The sequence below is a fragment of the Ursus arctos genome, chromosome X (assembly GCF_023065955.2).
Source record: "Ursus arctos isolate Adak ecotype North America chromosome X, UrsArc2.0, whole genome shotgun sequence".
Taxonomy (NCBI): Eukaryota; Metazoa; Chordata; class Mammalia; order Carnivora; family Ursidae; genus Ursus; species Ursus arctos.
In genome coordinates this window covers 345,658-360,411 of record NC_079873.1, presented here as the reverse complement: position 1 = coordinate 360,411, position 14,754 = coordinate 345,658, and the positions used below count along the sequence as shown (strand labels likewise).

Below are 14,754 nucleotides of genomic sequence, written 5' to 3'. Positions count from 1 at the left end.
CCCCCTGTCTGCGACCCACATGCCAACCCCACTGGGTCAGGACGCAGTTTGTCTACGCCTAGCTCCCCATTCCCGCAAGAATACGCAAAGATCACTGAGGACACATACATGGCACCTTCTCTTTTACCAAGCCAGCTCACCACTCCAAACAATTTGCCGTCTCTGGTTTTTCGTTCCAACACGACCAATTTGATCTATGAAGACACACCATCCTGGGGCCACACGCAGCGGACAGCGTCCTAACTCCGCGAGCCTTACCAGCATAGCAACTTGCAAGAACGAATGTACTCACGTCCACTGCATGTAGGGCTGCATTTCTGTTCTGCGTTCCTGGCTTTCCCATCTCCCTGGGGTCGACCATCCCAGGCCACGCTGTTTTTTTCCCCATCTCAGAAGCTCAGAATGGCGGCCAAAGCAGGCTGAGTTTGTGGGTGCGAACAACTTGATTTGTGTTTGAAAGGCAGCCCTCCACTTGTTAATCCAAGCCAACTGGTTTTAAAAAAAAAAAACACACAACTGTTTAACTCCTTAGAAGCGTTGGGCTCTCCCTCCGCCCCATCTTCCCCTCTGAGCCTCCCACCAAGCTGGTCGTGAATTACAAATACTGTGACACAGACCCAGACCTAGAAGAATCCTCCATGATGTCCCCGGAACCATTGGGCACACCCTGGCCCCCAAGCCCACCTCTGGGAGAAAGGGGTATCGGAATGCAACCCGTTGAGCTGAACCCAAAGGGCTTTGGCTGGAAAGTATGCATCGCCACAGAATGAGGACAGGAATGTTCTAGCGGTTGCCCGAGAAAAGCATCATGGACGCTGGGCGTAAGATCCGCCCTCCGCAAGGCTGGTTTGCAAAACACACAGGGCAGAACTATGTGTCCTCAGGAAGCCCGGCCCTTCCGGAGGGTTCCCAATCCAGACAGGAGGGCGCTGAGGCCAGAGAGGGGCCGGATGCCCTCCCACCTCCGGGGAAGTGGACACGGCGGGTTTGCCACGCGGCCCGGAGCTCTCCATTCTTTTCTGTGAGCTGCGCCCAACCAGAGCGGCGGGAGGTCCCCCTTTGGTGTTTCCTTTTTTTTTTTTTTAATGCTCTTCATGCAGAAAACCGTTCGGGGTGAGGGACGCCACAAATCAGCGATGTAATTAGTGGTGCCCTTCCTGGCCGCCCCCATTCGTATTCTTGGCACAAAGTGTATTAGTTTTAAGGAATTCGTTCAGTGTTCCTTTGCCGGGAGATAAATTCAAGAAAAGCAAGGGAGGAACCTAACGTGGGCTGAGACTTAGCACCACCGGACCCGGTACAGACTCCTTGCCTTCTCCAGCACCCACGCGTCATAAATATGGAGCCGGCCGCATAGCGGACCCCGCGATGCTCGCTTCCCGCCCACAAATCCAGAGGGCTCCCCCCCTCCCATCGCCAGCGTGCTTCTACGTTAGGAGAAGATTTATAATACCAGCACGCCGAGGTGGGATCTTGTTACAAAAACGTTCTTCTTTGGGAAACACAGAATGAAATATAATTATAATTTAGCCATACCATTGAGAAGAAACAAGCCTGTGTTCTGCACCGCCCAGGCTTTGCTAAATCGAAGTCTTTTAAATTGCTTCCCCTCCCTGCAAAGCCACCCAGTTCGCCGCGAGGGGGGCGGTTCGCGGATCATGACGTGGTTCTTTCCCATCCGCCATGTATGGGAAGCTGCCCCAACCGGAATCCAGGGAGAGGGTGGCCTTGTCGTCCACTTATAGACGTGTCCGGATAGATAACGGCCGTCAGGGCAGTCACGCATCCCGAGAGCCAGCTACGGTCCAAGCTCGCTGCGCGGGTTGGGAAACCGGGTGTAGAGAGTTGGTCCTGAATATCTAGAGATGGTATCGCGCTTTTGCCCACAGACGGAGCGTTGCGATAGGAACGTATCAACTGGGGTGGCAGTAGAGGAAGGGGAGGGGTGGGGGATGCAACTGAGAGTCATTGCTTCCATCTGCCTTGGCCTGGGGGCATGCGAATCCTGGGACAAAGGCCAAGAATGAGCAAAGTACGTACTTCCTGGTCATGCAGTCATGGAGGGCGCCTTCCAAGAGGTCAGACCAGCATCCTCAACAGGATTCACCCAAAGACGATGGGGATATTGATGGTGGTCCTCCAAGCCCATGCCATGAATGAAGACCCCCAAGACCCAAGATCCTCCCCCCAGAGGCTCTTTCTCTGTGACCCTGGCACAGGCAGAGAAGGGTCATGTCCGCTTGGCAAATGGGGATATCCATGACTCTGCTCCCGGCTGGCCACTCGTTCCACCAATCCACATTTCCCTACTCATGAAAAGTGTGGATTGTCCCAAAACTTGCATGGCTCACGCCAGGGTGCCCCTGACTCCCAAAAGGCATGGTGAAAAACCGTGCCTTCCAGGTTCCTCCCCACTCGACGCTCTCCCAGGACGGCCTCCTGGCCATGATAGAACTTCCTCTCCAACGTGACTTGGGAACTATTTTCGAAACCCGTACTTTTGCGAAACTGCTGGAGCGTGTGTTTTCAAAACATGAAATAATCCTCTGTTTTTCAAGTTGCTACAAAAATAAATAAAAATAAAAAAGAAGTTGTAACGATGTGAGCTAGAGTCGATTCCGCCTCGTGAGTATTCTAGAAATCCGCGTCAGTTTTGACCGTGTCCTACGCGGCAGCCGAGAAGTCCACGGCCGGAACCATTTCACCTCTCGGCCTTCGTCAGGGAACACTAGAAACCCAAATTCCGAACCAACTCACCCGCTTCGATGGTCTTCTGTTGCGTTTATCTCCTGCCGGTCTCTGAAAATATAAAATTAGAGAATCACAGCGCGAAGAGACGGGGGGGGGGGGGGGGGGGATCACTTAAGAGAAACTTCAAAACCTCCCGCAAGATTCGAGAACGCTTCTCTCCCCGCCAAATCACGCTCCTGGGTTGCGTCTTGTGAAACCGCGTTGGACGGCTTTCCGCCTGTCCTCTTGAGATATATTTTCGTAATCTGCCAAGGCGCCCCGTCCAGAGCATTTCCGCGATCCTCAGCCCGACCAGGTCCCTTTCTGTATTTTGTTCCAATCTGCTTGCGCCCTGCTGGGTAATTCCTCGCCCCACTCCGTCTTTCCGTGTTTCGAGTGCTCGCAGGTTACTGGAGGACCCTCCAGTACTGACCCAGCGGTATCTATGTATTGGAACCCTTTCATGTTTCCTCCTAATCAATGACCCGTCTCCTTAAGACTTTAGTTCTTTTTCTCCAGGATTTGTCCCATCAGTCCACACCAGACCGTCCCGAGGTTCCCAAATTTCCCTCTCATCTGGGCCACATGAGTTCTCCTTCTAAAATTCCAGGACGCGCGGGAGCCCCCACCGAGAAGCACCCTAACCCTTCCTCAGAGCTGCAGCCTGTCCTCCGCCCCACGCACGTCTCCACGCATCGTACGCTCGCACCTTTTCAAATGTTTTTACACCAAGTTTCTACCTTCGCTGCGTTGGGTCTTTGAGCTTGTTCCTGGCGTTACCGGGACCCAAAAACGCACCTTCATCGGCGAAGGTCATCAGGATGCTGTTTGCCCTTGTGGGTTTGCTTGTTTTTAGGGTACAATTTTATTTTTTTCCTTTTTATTTGAAGTCCATTTAACATACAATACGATTAATTGCAGGTGTACCATATGGACATTCAACGCTTCCCTACGTCTCCTGGTGCTTGTCGCAACAGGTGCACTCCATCCCAATCACCTAGTTCATCGTCCCCCCACCCAGCTCCCCTGGGCTGTGCCTCAGTGTGTTCTCTGTAGTTGAGAGCCTGTTTCTTCAAACGGACGATGGCAGGAGGAGAGGTGGGTGGGGGATGGGCATTCAGGAGGGCACTGCGTGTTACATGCAAGAGAGACAGACGGGCTTGCGTCGAGGGCAATGGAAGCGGTTTGAAACGTCGCCACTGCACGCAAAGCATCCCACAGAAGAACGGTGCGATACTGGTAACTGACGACAACACACTGAAACCAACGAGGAAAAAACGCATCCTTGAATCCACGGCGACCCACGCAAAGAGACAGCAGGACCCCGCGTGCCACACCACAGACGGCTACCGCTGTTGGCAACACTTGGGACCGTCCGTGCGTCTAAAACAAGAAAAGGGAGACACGGGCTTTGTATGGACACCGTGCAGACCTCACCACCAATGTGACCCGCGAACCGATACAGGGCTCGGGATTACGTGATGGGAGGGAAGAGACTCATGCCTGTTTGTTGTATGTATTTATTGTTTCCTGCAAATAAGCACATTTAGTATGATTTAAATAAAGTTAGTATTTATATACTCATTTTATATAACATAAATATGTAGAAATTACACAAATATTTTATAATTTATTATGTATTTATTGTTTCATGCAAATAAGTGTGTTTAATAGGATTTAAATAAAGTTACTATTTATATAGTTAACTCATATTTTACATGACATATAAATATAAATATATATAAAATACGTGAATATCTTTTATAAATTATTCACGTATTGTTTTATAAAAATAGCCTATTTAATATGACTCAAATACTTATTACTTATATATTTAACTCATTTGTATAACATAATAAAATATAAATCATAAAAATATAAATGTATATTACAGTTCATATTTATATATTATAAATATTTTATTTTATATTGATTATAAAATGTATTTTATAGAACTACTATGTTAACGTGACTTAAATAAAGTTACTATTTACACGTTTAACTCATTATACATAACGTATAAACTATAAAAATATAAATATACATGAAATATGTATTTTATATTATACATGAAATTTATTGTTTTATATAAGTACGTTTACTATAATTTAAATGAATAAATTTACTAATTATATACTTAACTCATATATTTAACTTACTTATAAATATAAAAATATATAAAGTATGTAAGTATTATATTTTATGATGTATTACGTGGTTTTATATGGGTAAGTGTATTTAACGATTCTTATTAATATATTTCATGATATCAGGTAACCATTTATACATTCAACTCATATATAAAACCTAGTTATAAATATCATATATACAAATATTACGTTTTATCATGTATTATATCTTGTTTTATATAGATAAGTACATTGAATATGATTCGAATAAAGTTCCTCTTTATATAAACAATGTATATTATACATGGCTTGTATGGAAAGTATAAAAATGTGAGTACCCCAAAGTATACGGACACGTATCTTAGAATGTATTGTAGAGGGGCGCCTGGGTGGCACAGCGGTTAAGCGTCTGCCTTCGGCTCAGGGCGTGATCCCGGCGTTATGGGATCGAGCCCCACATCAGGCTCTTCCACTATGAGCCTGCTTCTTCCTCTCCCACTCCTCCTGCTTGTGTTCCCTCTTTCGCTGGCTGTCTCTATCTCTGTCAGATAAATAAATAAAATCTTAAAAAAAAAAAAGAATGTATTGTATAATGCCCTTTCCTATACACCCGTGTACTTGACACGACTGAAATCACTAGGTCGGTGTGGCCGGGTTTCCTGCGTCTACACAGAACTCTGCGCGAGGGTCCCATGCATGCACACACGCATAGACACGCACCACGAGCGATGCCAAGTTCCTCAGGCAGGTGCCGAGTTCCCAGGTGCTCCTTGCAGACGTCTCTCCGCCCCTTTGTACCCTTGGCTGTTTTCTCCTCATAATAAAAGCTTGCAGCTACGAGAACCACGGGCGGTTCTGACGTCCACGCAGGCTGAGTGAGGTCACAGACGTGCCCCGCCCTGGGACGCATCCCCGCACGCCCCTTGCCAGCGAGACAGCTGGACTGGAGCAGGCAGGGCGTGCTGGGGTCTCACCTGGGGCGGCCCCCACCTGGGTGCCTGTGACCGCCCTCGTCAGGGACCCTGCCTTGCTTGGGTCAACCTACCTCCTCCCCGCGCCCGCATCTCTCCCCACTCTTCTTTTTTTTAATTTAATTTAATTTTCATTCCTGCCCTCGGAGGAGCTGGAACAGCTGGTCCCATTGAGCTCCCCGTCCTCCAACCCCGAGGACCGTGATTAAGTTTCCCTTCAGCTGCTGCTCTGGGATTTTTCCAGCTGCCGCATACAAATCACAATTGGTATGCAAACGCCGTGGGTCCCCCTCCTTGTCTGGCACACCTGGACACAGGCCTGGGGGCAGAGCCCCAGCCTCGCCTCCCTGGCTGGACTCCCCGCGGCCTCGAGACGCCTCCGGACTCCAGCGGGAGGATGGCACTGATTGTTCCAGGGGAGTGGAGGTTGAAAAGCAGCCCACTGTGGCACGGGCCACGTGGCGGGATGAAAATGCTGCGTTAAAAAAAATCAGAACACAGCCCCCGAGTCCTAGCCCAGTGGGGGCCTTGTCACCCGAAGCCCCTGCGAACGGGGCCACTGAGAAGCCAGCTCCCCGCAGCAGGCGTCGCCCCCTCCCGTGAAGTGACAGTAAGGCAGACCACACGGCTGCACGAACAGAGGCGAGTTCAAAACCGGGGAATCGCGGCTGCGAGGCAGAGAGCTGCCCTGAAGACACAGGTTCGCCTGTGAAACGGGGCAGAACGTGGCCAGAGAGGGACACGGCGGCCTTCCTCCTTCTGTCTTATGCGCAGCGTCTGTCGAGAGAGTAACCGTGGACAGATGTCGGGGCGGGAGGGCGGACACAGGGAGTGAAACTCAGACACAGGTGGCGGGAGGCGTCTGAAGCCCGTGGCCCGAAGGACAGGAGGTGGCAGACGTGACCCAAAGACGGTGGCCCAAAGGACAGTAGGAGGCGTACGTGGCCAGAAACCCGTGGCCCAAAGGACAGGAGGCGAATGTGGCCCAAGGTCCACAGCAAAAATGACAGGAGGCATTCGTGGCCAGAAGCCAGTGGCCCGAAGGACAGGAGGAGGCAGACATGACCCAAACCCTGTGGCCCAAAGGACAGTAGGAAGCATTCATGCCAAAAGCTTGTGGCCCAAAGGACAATAGAAGGCATTTGTGGCCAAAAGCCCGTGGCCCAAAAGACAGTAGGAGACATTTGTGGTCTGAAGCCCGTGGCCCAAAGGACAGGAGGCATTCGTGGTCTGAAGCCCGTGGCCCAAAACACAGTAGGAGACATTCATGGTCTGAAGCCCGCGGCCCAAAGGACAGGAGGCAGACGTGGCCCGTCTGTGGGGGAGGCGTGGCACCAACACCTGTCTATGAAACTTGCTTCTTACAGATGCGCGTGAGGGAAGCCACGGCCTAGAGTCCCAATTTGCCTGAAAGCATCGTCAAGGGCCTTGAAAAGCCTCCAAAATGTCTACTAGAGCCTCTTTGGTAAAAATTCCCCAATATGGCGGCTTGCCTGGACGCCACTCGACTCTAGATCCCACTGCTGGATGCCCCACCCGTCCCGGGGACGGAGGCGGCCTCCGCACGCGGCCCCCAAGGCCGGGACTCAGGCCACCAGGCACCTCGCTGTCCCAGACCACCAGCACCCCCACCCCGGTTCCCCCGTCGAGCCGACCCCTCCACCCGCCTCTCCTTCCCGACACCAGAAGCATGAGGCTCAGCGACCCAAGCTTGGCGTGGACAGAGTCCCACGCTCTCGTCTTCTCCGTCGGAAAAACGCACCGTGCAAGTCTGTCCCCGTGGGAGCCCAACGTGGACACGTCCCCCCCGTAGAAGTGTCACGACTCGGCCGCACGTCTCCCGTGCTTAGCCATAAACCAACGTGTGCACTGACGGGAACCTCTCTAAGCCCCAACACCAGGCTGAAGAAAACAGAATGCCCACATGCACCAGGCTTCTCCTTTTTTTTTCGGGAATGCTGCATTTTGAGGACTCCCCTGTCCATCACCTCATTAAACGTGCCGTGCCTCAAATGCTTATGAATTCCGTGCTGAGTCCCGAAGCGTGCCTCATTCCCCCCTCGGTGTGCACGGGGGTCCCGGAAAAAACTTTGCAAGCCGGCCCACGTGCACAGGGCAACATGTCCACCCCGTTAGCAGAACATCTGGGGAGACAGGGACACGGTCTCTACTCCCTCCGGCAGGGCCAGACCTCAGACACCCAGAGCATTGCAATTTCCGTCCCCACCTCTCCACCGGCCTGGTAGCTTTCTTTTCCTGCATCCTGCACCCCGTCCCCCCCGCCCCCGGTTCATGTTCTGCGTCTTTAACAAGAGCACGCAGGCCTGGCCCTAGGAGTGGGGTCAGGCTGTGGGTAAACCTGTTATCCATCACGGTAATTCGCAGCATCGGCCCCGATGGACAATATCCCATTGTTCGCAGGGGCCTTCTCCTGCTTCCCCTATTCATTCTGCACAAAAGTCTGGGTTACGAATGCCCTCTGGGCCGCGCCCGGCCGGCCCAGAGGACCCGGGATGCACACGTGGGCCGCGGGACAGAAGGACACGCCGACCGTGGTGAGCCAGGAGCTGGCAGGTGTCCGACCCTGAGCACCCCTGCGTCCTCCGTGGGGGGCGACGCCGCGGAGACCCCGTCCGTCCGTCCGCGCCGCGCACGCAGCCCCCGACCCAGTGCTGGTGACAGGGAACTGTCACCTCCCCGATAAAGACACAAGCATCCTCGCCGACCTCGCAAGCAGACAGCCAGTGTGGACTTTGATCTAATTCTATTTGCTACGTTTTGATGCATGAAGCTGTCAGATAAAGAGGAGTTCAAACACGCCCCTCCCGGCCTGTCAGGGCCGCGTGATGGATGGCAGAGGAAACAAAAGGCTCCCACTCAGCCACAAACACGTGTCTCTCTTTCCTCCCGCGGACACCGGCTGCCCTGCACACGGCACCGGGTCGGCCGCGTGGTTTCTGAAGGGACGCCGCGTCCTCTCGGCCTGCGTGGTGCCCGTCTGATCGAAACCCCACCGCCCCCCGCATCAATGCAAGGGCAATGTTTCCCGTGAGCGGGGTGTGCTCTCTGCACCGTCCTCTCTCGCAGACCCCGCGTTCCTACAGATTCCAGAGCTGACGGAGGACCCCGGCGGGAGCACAGACTACGTTGTCACGTTCGCTTTACTCACGGCTTTATCGGGGCGTAATTCACACCCTAGACCCATCTCCCCTTTGCAGTCCTGTGTCCTTAGCACATCCACAATGCTCTGCGACCGCCACTTCTGTCTGCTTCCAGAACATTCTCATCCCCCAGTGGAGACCCCGTCCCCACTGGCAGCCCCTCCCCGTCCACTCTCCAGCCCCTGGAACCATTCAGCCTCCCTCTGTCTCCGTGCATGTCCCTGGTTTGCACGTTTTGCATAAATGGGATCACGTGCAATGGGACCTCGTGGAAAAGCCACGTGAGGACGGAGGCAGAGATGGGAGGGATGTGGCCGCCAGCCAGGGACGCCTGGAGTCCCAGAAGCTGGAAGAGGCAGGAAGGACCCTCCCCTGGAGCCTCAGGAGGGAGCACGGTCATGCCCCGCCTGGATCTGAAGGGTCCTGCCCCGTCTGGATCTCAGCAGCCCTGCCCCACCTGGATCTCTGACTCTGGTCTACGGAGCTGGGAGGGAATGAATGTTGTCTTAAGTCACCAGTTTGTGCCACTTCTTATAACTGCCCGACATGACTGTTCTACCTCCCGAGAAACCACGTGTCCTCCCCATTTGGGAAGTCTCCAGAGAAGCAGCTGAGCCCCGTCCCCAGAAAACAAGCGGCACTCAGGCCCCAGAGCTTCCGGGAATCTTCCAACCCACTCCGCGTCACTCGACATCGCAGGACGCGTCCGGCCCGGCTGGCAGACCCCAGGATGACGAAAGGTGGAAGGGAAACGAGGCAACGACACTGCAGTGTCCACACGTAGCCAAACCGTCCCCTCCCTGTGTTCCTGGAAACTCCAGTTAAGAATTCCCTCACTGCCTTTGTGTCCCCCGAACTGGCTTCTTGCAGAGGAACCCCGTCCCTAAATGACTCAGACACGACTCAGTGGTGCCCCCCATGTGTCTTGGGCACGCCCCACACGGACCCTCCAAATCCCATTCTGTGTGGGATCAACAGGGACCTGATCTGCTGTTTGTCCCATCAGAACAAACACATGTGGAGGGACTTGGGTGTGGCTTCTCTTCTCCCCGCGTCACTGCACTTTGCAGACCCTTGAGCTTAAACCAGCGCTGGAATGCAGGACGGCCACTCCGTAGCGGCCGTGCATGGGGGGACCTCCCCTGATCAGTGTGGGGTCACCCCACAGGCTCATCTTGCCTCCACCCCCAACTCCTTCTAGACTCGTGATTTATATTTGATATTGTCAAAAAGTAAATAAAAACAAACAAAAAAAAGCAAAACCCTGGTTTCTGGGGACACGCATGCAGAATGTGGTCCAGGAAAACAAGACAAAAAATTTTTTTAAATGTCTTCGACTCTACGTGAATCTACAATGATCTCCCCAACCTAATACGCAGAAAAAAAAAATACTTTTAAACAGTTAAAAACGCACAGCACTAATAGACTTTTTTTAGCGGCACCTACCGCTCCTGAACATACACCAAAAATTACCTTGTTAAAATGATGGCACTGAAAAATGAACAGCCGGGCCCCAAGGATGGGGGTTGGGGAACGCCCTGAGCCACGCGCAACCCGGCTCATCCAGGATGGTGGGGCAGCCGTCCGTGCGTATCCGCGGCTGCCAAGGCAGGGCCACCGTGCGCAGGAAGCTGGCCTCATCGCTCCAGGGCTCACCCCCTGAGACCCGCCCCAGACTGTGTGCAGCGCCGCACAGAGACTTTGCAAACTTTGGCGCAGCAGGGCGCACAACGCAGAGCGCTTTGATTGTATGCAGACGGCTGCGCTCTGTTCTGATCAGGGGAAGATGCCCTTCATATGAGTGGTGGGCGGACGTGGCCATCCACGGCCTTGTGCGTAAATACAAAACCTCCCAGCGTTGGTCCGTGCGCGCCTTTTAGTTTATGTCTTTGATATCCCGCAGTATCTTGACCGCTGGCTAACCCTGCCTGACCACTCGGGACCACCAGGGTCCCACGGCTGTGCTGGGGCAGGGGACTTCTTTGTGGCACAGTCAGGACGCACAGTGGAACCAAAATGAGCCCCCGCCCGTTGCAAGCTAAAGAACACTTGAGAGCTTTTTAATGAATGTCCAGGAAAAAAAAGAAGAAGAAAAAGAAAAAGTGGGGGTTGAAAATAGGATGTGAATAACGTCCATTCAGCTGGGGATGAAGAAAACACGTGTGTCCGCTCCGGGAAGAAGCCGAGGGCCCGGCTGCAGGGCCGCAAACACCCCTCATAAATCAAGGCGCCGAGAAGCTCGGTCGCTGGAAAGCCCAGCTGAACCGCCGCGTATTCCGACGCATCGATCCCCTCCCACCCCTGCAAGTGCCTAGGGAGGCCTGCACTCGCATTCCCAAAATGAACTTCTAATTCTCCATTGGCGCCGCAGACACTGGGTCCTTTCTTACCGTGGGAGTGGGGACCCGGGAGCATCGCGGTGGACGACTGACCTCCCCGGCCGGCTGCGCATCTCTGGTTCCGGGCGCTAGCAGCACAGCACTGAACGCCCGTGTCCAAGCGCGCATGTCCATGTGCGTGCGTGCGTGCGCGTGGTGACGGGAACGTGTATGCGTGCTTGTGTGCGTGCGCGGTGACAGGAATGCGTGCGTGTGCGTGTGCGGCGACGGGTGTGCGTGCGCGCATGCATGTGCGCGCAGTGACGGGAGCGCACGGTTCTCCGCGTCGGTGATGAAAGGCGAGCGTGCTCCCCCATTGGGGCGCAGGGGAGCATGTGACAGTATTTACAGGGCGCATGAAAGCAATCTGCGGCCGGATCAGATGTGCTTTGCACAAAGAATGTCGGGTTCTCAGAGGTCACCACGAGGGCTGGCTCTGCACGGGGCGGCAGTAAGGGCAGCAGTGTGGCCGGAACTGGGGAAACCAGGCATCGGCGGTGCGATAGCTATTTCCCAAGAACGCAACAAGCCTGCAAGTGACATGGAAAGACGCGGTGGAAATGGGCCCTGTTCTGACACGCCCACTCGGGATGGCCCCGGCTTTCCCTTCGAAGGCGCAAATCTTCCACTCTGCCCACGGCGCTGATACTCTGCAGCCTGGAGCCTCTCAGCAGACACGCAGTTTGCAGGGAGAGGTCGGCGAGACGGCGGGCGGAGGGCTCCCTGGCACTATCCCTCTGACACAGCAGGAAGGCCATCGTGGTGGCGACCCTGGCCCCCTCGTGGGGCTTCCCATGAACGCCCAGGGTGAAATGAGGGTCTAGCACCCCACAGCCCCACACCTGGTTCCCTCGTAGCCATTTGGGGACAGGAAGAGCCACCTGCCCGTGACCACCATGAGGATGACCCTAGGGGTTCCGACCTGGCAGGTGTCAAATCCACCCTTGGACTACCCACAGGACCCCTCGGCAATGCCTTCTGTCCCCTTCCTCCAACTCCAATAATCGGCGTCCGATGTGGGTCAGAGCAGACCCACCCCTTCCTGAACCCAGCACTGGCCTCTCTGCACCGTTGGACCCAACCTAAGCCACTGAGCACACGGACCTCCTCCTCCAGGGACTGAGTCCCTCCCGGGCCCCACCGGCCACAAGCAGGGCTCAACCTGGTGGATTTGGTCTCACACGGCAGGGGGGTGCGGGGTCAAGTCTGGAGGCGCCCATGCACCGGCTCTGTGGCCCCTGGAAAGTCACTTGCCCTCTCTGTGCCTTGCATCCGTCCTCCCTGCAGCAGAGACACTGAGCTCCCGGGGCAGGTGTGCCGGATAGGTAACCACCACACACAAAGCGCTCCCAGGTGCCTGCAGCCCCCTCCTCCCGTGGGCATCCTGCTCCACGCGCACCTGCTCGCCTGCAGTGCCCGGCCCTGTCCTCCGCCTGAGCCTCCTTCAGGGCGGAGCGAGGTCAGGCTTCTCCCTGCGTCCCGCCGCACGGTGGGTGACACCTGGGCGGTTCGCCTGCAGGTGCGGCTGGTTGGGCGTCTCTGGGAGCCGTGCTCGCGGTCGGTATAGGCAGCGGGTCTGGGAGCGCTCAGTGTGGGGTAGGCGGAAGGGCTGGGCAGGAACAGAAAGCCGCCACCCGCTCCAGGGGACGCGGGAACGTAAGCACCACTGGAAAGTTTCATCGGAGGGAACCCATGCGCGCTCTCTCTCTCCAGGGCGCGCTTTGGCCGTGACCAGTCTGCTCAGCAGGGGCTGCAGGGAACGCAGTTCTAGGGGCCCCGCTCCCCAAGAAGAAGCGGCCCAGCGGGGAGAAAACACGGGGCCAGCTTGGAGGAGGAGGCGCACGTGCGTGGGACGCGGAGTCACGCACCTGCGTCAGAGTCTGTTGCACTCATTCAACGTGCGCCTGGACGCAGGCACCCGGACGGACACATGCAGGCACCTGGACACCTGCCGCCTCCCTGTTCTTCCGAGGGATGTCTGCACGCCGTCCCGCTTGGCAAATAAGGACATCCCTGCGAAAAACCCAATAAGCAGAGGTCCGTATCTGTCTCCCGCAGCCCGAGCCGACGTCACCAAACCCTCCCCGTGTTTACAGCCGTGGCGTCCCCGTGATCGGATATTACCCCGTGCATTCGACGGGGGTCGTTTGCATAATGGAGGGGGGCGCACGGGAGCGAAGCGAGCCCCTGACAGGAAGACAGATGGGCCCATCACGTTCGGATATGGCGACACGCCCGCCCCTCGGGGCTCCTGGGGATCCGCCGCAGACGCGCCAGCGGGGGACGTCGGAATCAAACTTTAAAAAAAAAAGCCGACGCGCCACATATTGAACAAAATAAATTGTTTAGAAGTGAACAGAGCAATAAATATTTAGGGGAAGCATATAAATCAAAACTTCAAAAGAGATGAATGCCTCCAAAAAAGGAATTCACGTGCTGGGACGAGCAGGAGAACTGGGGTGCGGGGTGCAGGCTGGGGGGCAGGATGGGGCCACCAGGAAGGGGCTGGAAGGGCAGCTGGTCGTCACCCCTGACCCCACCGCACGCACACCCACCTGCCCATGTCCCCTGTTGCATTCCACGGCTGTCCCCCAACGCTGATCGCAGAGGTTGTAACCCGTGCATTGTTCTGGGAGGAAATGTACTCAAAACGCAGAGTCTCGCTGCAGGAGAGGACCCGTGGCACCAGCAGGAAGGATTCAAGTAGGCTGGGCACCCACTGGACGTGCGCTCTGAGCATCTTCCAGGTGTCACGCGGTGGACGGGGGGGGGGGGGGGGGCACGCACATGGTGCGTGCACAACCAGACATGCGCGCCTCTGCCTTCTCGCACCCGCGGCTGGAGGGGCCTGCAGGCGGTGACCAGCAGTCTGGTAAGGCAACGAGCATTGCACGGTCGGACCATTCTGAAGGAAATCGGGGAAACGGACAGGTGCGGGGGTCTTTGGACTTATCTTCAAGCCTTTTATGTGTAATTTGCTTTTGTTGGATGGACACCCACCTGCTCTGCCCTGGGAGGAGCCTGTGCTTCGGGAAGGTTTGCCAGGCTCTGCGGAGGGACAGACGCCCTCGAGGACTACGCACGCTGCCCAGCGAGGGGCACACATGCCACCCCCACTGTGGGCCCCCTTGCTCTGTGGATCATTCGGTGCCCGAGGGCACCGGGAAACAGCAGGCGCATGGAAAGCTCTAGAAGAGGGTGCCTGCCTTCCTCCCACACAAGGCAGTTTCCACCCACAACACAAGCAAGTTTCCATTCGTGGACACATCTGCATCTCCCGCAAAGGGACGCCATGGTGCAGCCCGGCTGTGAGGCCCTTGGCTGGCTCCACACGGAGCTCACTGGCCCTTGTTCTCCTGTGGAGACAGGACCGGATATGAATCCA

The 14,754-nt window shown here is 55.3% G+C and overlaps 1 long non-coding RNA gene across 1 annotated transcript; it reads right to left on the bottom strand.

Annotated features, from left to right (window-relative positions):
- Positions 1 to 303: 303 nt before the first annotated feature.
- On the bottom strand, positions 304 to 11,446 carry LOC130542985 (uncharacterized). Its single transcript, XR_008957946.1, has 3 exons — positions 11,382 to 11,446; positions 2,758 to 2,799; positions 304 to 489 (listed from the first exon to the last, which is right to left on the bottom strand). It is a non-coding gene; the product is annotated as an uncharacterized LOC130542985 (long non-coding RNA).
- Between the last annotated feature and the right edge of the window lie 3,308 nt (positions 11,447 to 14,754).